This window comes from Parambassis ranga, chromosome 1, assembly GCF_900634625.1.
Source record: "Parambassis ranga chromosome 1, fParRan2.1, whole genome shotgun sequence".
In the NCBI taxonomy this organism is placed as follows: Eukaryota; Metazoa; Chordata; class Actinopteri; family Ambassidae; genus Parambassis; species Parambassis ranga.
The window spans coordinates 1794145-1802086 of record NC_041022.1 but is presented as its reverse complement, the minus strand read 5'-3'; the positions used below and the strand labels follow the sequence as shown (position 1 = coordinate 1802086).

General features: G+C 43.7%; 1 long non-coding RNA gene across 1 annotated transcript; it reads left to right on the top strand.

Annotated features, from left to right (window-relative positions):
* Positions 1–376: 376 nt before the first annotated feature.
* Positions 377–6078, top strand: LOC114440784 (uncharacterized). Its single transcript, XR_003671214.1, has 3 exons — positions 377–652; positions 1336–1436; positions 5601–6078. It is a non-coding gene; the product is annotated as an uncharacterized LOC114440784 (long non-coding RNA).
* The last annotated feature ends 1864 nt before the right edge of the window (positions 6079–7942 follow it).

The window sequence follows — 7942 nt, the reverse complement described above, 5'->3', positions numbered from 1 at the left end:
TATATATATATATATATATATATATATATATATATATATATATATATATATATATATATATATATATATATATATATATATATATATACACACATACATACATACACGTCAATGTGTGGTTTTGCCTTGTATATATGCACATCGGTGGAAGTTCATGAAATCCAAGTGGAAAGTATTTTTTAAGACAACATTTTTGCACACACACACACACACGCAGTTACAGATAAACACGGATGACCCTCTCTGTGTCGGTCTGCCTGATTTCAGCACAAAAAGACAGTGGGAGGGCTGGAGTTATCCTGGCTTCCAATCAGAACCTCAGCATGTTGTGAAGAAAAAACCCTCGGGTCAAACTCCAACCATGAGAGCGAACAAAATATGTACACAGAGAAGGAAAAGCAGATAGAGGATGAAGAAGCATTGCTCTGTATCAGCAGTTAGACAACCTCAAGAGTAAAAAGGAACAAATACTTTTGTTCACAGCACACTTAAAGTTCAGGCACTCGGGGTGCAGGAAGCAGTAACAACGACGGCAACAGGATAAGTGAGCTGCTCTGCTTACATCGCCATTAAGCACAGTTTACGCCTGGGTCAACAATATTTCAATCAGCTGAATATTGAAAATGTGGTGCAGCATGTGCCGTGTGCATGTGTAAGTGCTGGTAGTTCATGATTTTAGTGCACTGTGTCTCAAAACCTCATGAAAATCTGTCCGCGTTTAATCCGGCTTATCCCGGCTTGTTTGTTGTCCTCCAAACTGCTAGGTGGCGCCTTGTAATATACAGAGTCCATTCAAGCCGCGGTAGGGCCGCGTGTGCACATGCGTCATGCATTTCTTTGTCCTGTGTCGCTCGTGCTTTCGTTTTTTTCCGGTTCAAAAAGCAGTTTATTCCTTTGTAGCCCTGGGGCTGTCGGGAGTTCGACGGTTGTTTACATACGGCTTTTGTATGCGACCCGGACACTGTGAACCCAGAAGTATCACATACTTAGCTGGATCGCATTTGCGTTCAGACCTGAGCCAGACATAAGCCGATCCGGCTAGATCCACCTCCAAGAGGTAATCAACATGTTACACTAGCTGGAGCCATTTATTGCTGCACAATGAGGCCAACACTGCTTTGCTAGTTTGTCATCACTCTACATGAGAGTGTACACACTTCCTAAACTTGCTCATCATGTGAGTACATCACACAGCTGCACCTGTGTTCCTCAGGCCCTCCTTTCTGAATTGTGCAGCCCAAAAGGTGTCTCCAACTCCCATTTCAGAAGAAAATACACACATTATTGATAATGCCACTGCTCAACTTCACAATACTTTCTGTTTCTCCACTGCAGGAACACTGGAGAAATACCTTCAGACCAGCTTGGACCTTTGTCCTCACCTCTTGAATTTGACCTGTAAGACCTTATTTCAGCAACAAAGTGGCATTGAAAAGGTAATCATTTTAAACTTTGTGTGTCTTTGTGGATACAGTTTAAATTACAGTCCTCATGCGATTGTACTGGACACAATAGACACCATATTGACCATTTCAGCAATTTTGCAGCATTCTTCTCCAAATCAAAACTTTCACATCGATACGGCAAAAGTGTGACAAAAACACGATGTGGAAAATACTACATTTCTTTGGGTGGATTAGCTCAGAATTGAGTGCAAAGCTCCATTGATCCGCCAGAACTGGCTCAAAGTTGATTGCACCCAAAACTACAGATATCATCTCAGCTTAAAAACCATACAAACACACAGTAGTATCCGAGTTTCCACTCAGCCAGTGCTGTGGAAACGTTTTTTTTTAGCCACTTTAGAGGTGCTTATGAAGGCAGTTTGCAGCTTCAAAGGTTGACTTCTATCTCAAGGGCAACCATAATTCCAAGCAGACACACTTGCACACACACACACACTCACATACAGAGTCAGGAGTACGGTAATAGAACTCTGAGAGGGTTCCCTTTGCCAGATGCATCCTGTTGTTATTGTTTCTCAGCACCTCACTTGCTCATTTCACATTTCCTCGAGCCTGGGTTGTGGGGCATCAAACCAAGGACATTACAAGTGAGAAAAAGAGAGCTAGCAGAGAGAAAAAAAGGAATACAGAAATATCAAAACCCCATCGGGTGCGAATGTGAGGCTGTGATGTGAGCTGAGAAGAAAAAAAAAGAGGAGAGAGGTGAGAAGTGGAACGAAGGACCAAAGAGAGGAAGATGATGAGGGTACGCTGAAAGTGTAAAGTAACATGAGAGAAAGGGAGGTTTCATCCAACGGGTGACAGATTGAAGAGAGAGTGACAGGAAGTTGCTGAGATAACAGAATGAAGTTCCCTTTGAGGGCAGCGTTTTTCTTTTGTTACTTTTTAGGGACAGAAGAATGTGGGTGAATTCTGGAACAGCAGGGAGGCACAAATCAAAATGAAGCTGGAGACGGGTGATGGACAGGCCCCTGGTTACTGTTGCTATGTCTGAAAAATCCTTTTTTTTTTAACCCATCAGTTTAACATTGTGGTTTGGTCTAAATCTGGTGGCAAACCTCCAAGTTTGAGGAACAAACAACAACAACAACACAGAAGTGCAGTTCATCAAGTGGCCACTGATTCCTGACTATCAGGCTGAGGGGAATGTGTGTGGGATGATCTTATGTCACAGCATGTAGCTTAGCGATTGCTTAGGAAGTGAGGAAGTGTCCGATGCTGGCGAAGGACAGTACAGCCACGTTTTAAGTGGTAAATATGTTTCTTTTGGATAAAACTCAGGCATTGAGATTAGACTCATATATGTATGCACAGTGTACACCTATACTAGCTTACATAAATAACACCACTCTTATTATTCTTAGAATAAAACATCAGTCCAGCCGTGCGCTGCACTACAATACATGAAGAACTAATAAAAGATGATCTTATTTATACATGTCAAAGCTTACACTGACCAAAAACAACCATCAGCAGTTAATTTTCTAACTAATACCATTTTTTAAGTCAAAGTATGATCACCAAAAGTAAAAAGGTAACGCATGACTGTGACCTTACAACCTAGTTAAAGCATCAGATCCGTTTTAACCCCATTCAAAACCACAAATTCAGGACAGGCGAACTTAAAGTGCTACAATGCTAACACATTTTTAGGTTTTAGTAAAAGGTTAATCCCTTAACAGTGCATTCAGTTTGTCTTTATTTGTATATTCCAACTACTTCTGTTTACCTGAATTTAAAAGAGTTAATATCTGTATAACCATACTGTAACACTGGTGTTATTGAACGTGCTTATAACTGCAGCTCATCAACATTTCCTGGAATAGAAATGAAGAATAGCACTATGACATTTTTTATATATATATATATATATATATATAAAAATGATAGCAGCACTCAGCGGTCTCTTCGGTCAATGCAACCTTCAGAAATGGGCAGCAGGCTGCTCTTAACAGCATGGTACCTGTAAAAAGAACTTTCAGAGTGGAAAGGGTTATTAACGTCACAAGGCCAAGGCTTTTAGAATGCTGCTCACTCAGTCATGTTAATGGCTGCAGCTTATGTTAGAGCACAGAGCAAAAGTATGATTGGACACAGGGGACTAGCTGGTTAGCATGCTAATTTTAGAGGATATGTCTGACTCCAAAAAATCATTGTTGATAACATGAGTTAATATTTGGACTGTTTTTTACACTAACAGTCTTAGTCGGACCTTTGTGTGACATATTGTTGCTGATATACCTTCATTTGAGTCCAAAATGCAATTACAGCTTTGACCTTACACAATATGGCTCCTGACCCGCGCAGCCTTGTTGTGTAATTGTCCCAAACGCTCTTGAAAGTCGGTCTTTTATTTCACAGGAGGGAGGGGGGCACAAATGATCACCTGCGTTATGGGCGGGCGGCGCACCCTACATTATTCAGCCATGTCAAGCTGCGGATGCGGTACATCTCAGACGGCTGTTTCTTGGGGAAATATTGTATCTGACCTCTGAATGTGGAGGGTGCGTTTGCTCCTGTTGGCCCTCCGTGTGGTGCATGGAGGGGTGGGGTCAGAGGTCGTGGCTAAGCTCTCGGGCGGGCAGAGGGAATGAGGCTGTGATTGATGTGGGATCGCGGAGGGGTCGAGCCCTACACCCTCCATCATGAGGTTAGATTTAAAGTGTGATGCAGCATGATGTACAGACGCACACCTCCACGCCTGCTTTTCAAGGTGAATATGTCTGGAAGGCCTATTCGTACACGCCTTCCTCCCCAAAGCGTCCATCAATCTTTGCGTCTGCTGCTGACGCTAATCAACTCTGACAGACAAAACTCAGCGCTCCCTCTGCTCCCATTCTTCCCTCTCTGTCTCTTCATCCTTCCATCTTACTTAACCTCCACTCTCACTTTCCCTCTGTTTATCTGCCTCTCTTCCTGCTGTCCTTGTTGCCTCTCGACAGTCACACCATGTCAACGGGTGACATTGAAGAGATTATTGTATTTCTATCTCACTCTTTCCCCGTCAGTGGGGAGCATCTTTCTCAATGACTCAATTAAAAGAGACCGCGGCAAAAATCACAGATCTCTTTACAAACAGCTTTCATGTGGCAATTTTATGTAAACTGATGTGCAGGGTCCTCTCCGTTTCTCCTCCTCTCGCTTCATTATTGGTTAGGGAGCTGGTGGGAGGCAAAACCCCACTGATGATGATCCAAAATGAAATAAAACTGCCGCAAACTGCCTGCGAGTGAGTGCTCGCAGTCCCCATCAAATATCATATTCCTTACTGCATAATGCAAATGCAGTTAGAGACAAAATTAGTTGGTGTGAGAGGTTTAATCAGGAAGTTCAAATAGAGTCAAACAGAACCAGACAGAGAGAGACAGGAAGAGAAACACATGAGAGATGGGTCTGAAGAGCCGAGAACAGCTGCAGAGACACTAGTGAAGGATTTAACCAGGTCTGGACCTGAAGAGTCCTGCACAGGAATGGACTGCCAGACTGCAGAGAAGACACCTCCAAACCAGACTGAAGTCTGCTAGAGACCACCTGGAGACAGAGCACACAGACTGAAGTCTGCTAGAGACCACCTGGAGACAGAGCACACAGACTGAAGTCTGCTAGAGACCACCTGGAGACAGAGCACACAGACTGGAAGTCATTTGGTCAGATGAAGTTAAACTAGAGCTCTGTGTTCACAGAGACGTTGTCTTCATGTGGAGACAGAAAGGAGAGGTGTAGAACCTAAAGAACACTAGTGAAGACCCACCTCCAGGAGAGCAAAGTGAATGTTACTGACTGACCTGCACAAAGTCCTGACTTAGATCTGATTGAAAATCTGGAGGAGTTCCATAAATTCCCCAAAGGGAATGGGCTATAGTTTTGACCTTTAGGCTATGGCAAAGAATTTCTATGCACAACATAAAATAATGTAAGCTTCAATTTTCATAGAGAAGCTAATCATTTTGTCTCCACCTGTAGTTCAGATCAGGCAAAGCAAATGACTGTAGCTCTGTGTACCTGACTTGAGGTCTCCTCTCCTTCGTCCCTACACTGCTCCATATCTTTGTCTTTGCTTTATCTTTTACCTTTTTCTCTCCTCTTTGAAGTTTGCTGCTTTTTTGACGATTGTGTTCAATAACTGCTCATTAGGAATTACATCCCCGGTGCCACTGCTGGAAGGGGTTAATAGCCATACAGACCTTGACCACAGAGGCCTTAATGGACCCAGGAACCAGTTCAGCAGAGGTGATGGGACTCTGAAGGAAGCCATGACACCACTTATGAAGGCTCACACGGCAGGAGAAGTGCACGTACAATTAAGAGCCATTTCCATTTGTGGCCCCTCGGTTCACTCAGCCAATAATACTTGATTGAAAAACTCAATTTGTATGAAGCTTCCTGCATGTGAAGAGCAAGAAGAAAGTTAATGAATTTAAATCTTTCCCCTTATTTATCATTTCCCTTCGTGGCATCGCTCTTCCTGCCTCTCCACTGAGCTTCAGAACTCTTCTATCCATAATGACAAATTTATTTTTCCTATGCCACTCAATGTAAATGTGCACAAAGGCTCATTTGCATGTATGCGAGTGTGGCGCGTGCCACACTGCGCCATGCACACACACACAGACACAACGAGATATGACTTCTCTGACTTCCAATCCTTCCCTCTGTGTAATAAAAATGTTAATTGAAACAAAGTCTGCCAAGAGATATGTGATTATGTGTGAATGAGAGAGTGAACTCGGTGTGCGTTTGTGGATTTAGGAGCATTTTTCCATCTTCCTCCCTCCTACACACACACACACACGTGTGCATCTATCTGCAGATGATTCCGTTTGTGTGTGTGTGTAACTGTCGCCGCTCATGATGATGCACTGTAATGCTGAGGTGGAGAGCTCGGGCTTGGCGAGGAAAGTCATTAATTTTTATCTGCTCTGACGATTCAACTGTAACTTCACAAATAACAGGGGCCCACGCTAACACACACACACACACAGCTCACATACAGACACACACAGACACTCCTGCACACACGTGGGTCACAACTCAGCACCAGCTCACCGGGTAGTGACGTTTGGTGCAGCTGGTCTGCTTGTGAGGGAAATCCCGGAGGGTCTTCTTCCAGAACTTTAAATCTTCTGGCAAAGCAACCAGAATGGAAACGACGCCATCACAGGAGTGGCATTGATAATCCACAGTGACATTGTTTCTCTATATCACATAAATGACTAGTTATTTTAGAGAAGAAAAGCATTTCTACGTAGCTCTTTACTGGGTTTTATGGTGTCCTAAAATATGCATTGTGATTTGCATAATGATGGGAAAAACGGTCAAATGTGGCACTGAAATAAATATTAGATCATAAAACGTGGTCGGGACAGCCATATTTTAAAGATTGATACCGAGAACACATGCACCGTGGTGCAATCACCGTCTGTGATGTGGAGGCATCAAAAGAGCCCGCAGAAAGATGATGACGCTGTGAGAGTCATGCAGAGGAGATTAATAAGCAGGTTTCTGTTCTGTATCTTAAAGCCAAATGAGATTAAAAAGAAGATAAATCACAACATCAAAGGTAAAGCACAGACATGCTGATGGTGTGACACAGCCAGCAAGAGGAGCCAAAATTAGCACAAAGAGTTCTGCAGGTTATACATACACAGACACAGTCTGTGGACAGCCAGGCGGCCGCCATATGTCTGCTGTTTTCCGCTTCCCTGTACAGCCCATTAAGGATTTGTTAAGTCAGGTGTCATGTGACCTTGAGGTCAGCACAGGCAAGTTCTTCCACAGCAAGAACTTGCGCCAACCAAAGTTATCACCTAAATCCTCATTATACACACTAAAGCTGCAACAATTAGACACTAAAGGAAGAATTTTAGAACATGTTCCTCTGGTCTGTACGTAAATTGTCATAATACATTGATTGATGGACTCATGGACAATCAATCCATGAGTCAATCAATGCAGAAAAGATCAGTTGTTCTATAGCCCAGCGTCATCCGATCATGGAACCAATACAGCCGCAAAAGTCTGCATAAGAAGGTCGGTTGGGGCTGGTGTGGACAGAGAGCGTTCACGTGGGAGTCTGGGTCAGGTGAGGACCATGGTTTGTCTTATGCCCGGTTTACACTGTCGCAGACGTAAGACGACCATAGTAGGAGAATCGTGGAGATGTCTTTGGTCGTGGCTCTAAATCGGTGGTCTTACGTCGCACTGTGTGGCAGGTTCCACGACGGCCGTTGTCAGCATCTTGCGACCAAAGACAAGCTGAGGCGGTGTCAGAAATTTAGGGTGACTGTCTCACAGTGTGACAGTTGCTACGACCTGTCACCCCGCATCCACGTCCTCCTCCTGCTCCTCGCATGTTGACGTACGTTATAACCTGTGATCGCCTGCGATCCAGTAAATGTTCATCGTACAATCTGCATGCATCAAACTTGATGTCGTACCAAAGTTGATTAGATCCACGTCGCACAGTGTGTCATGCA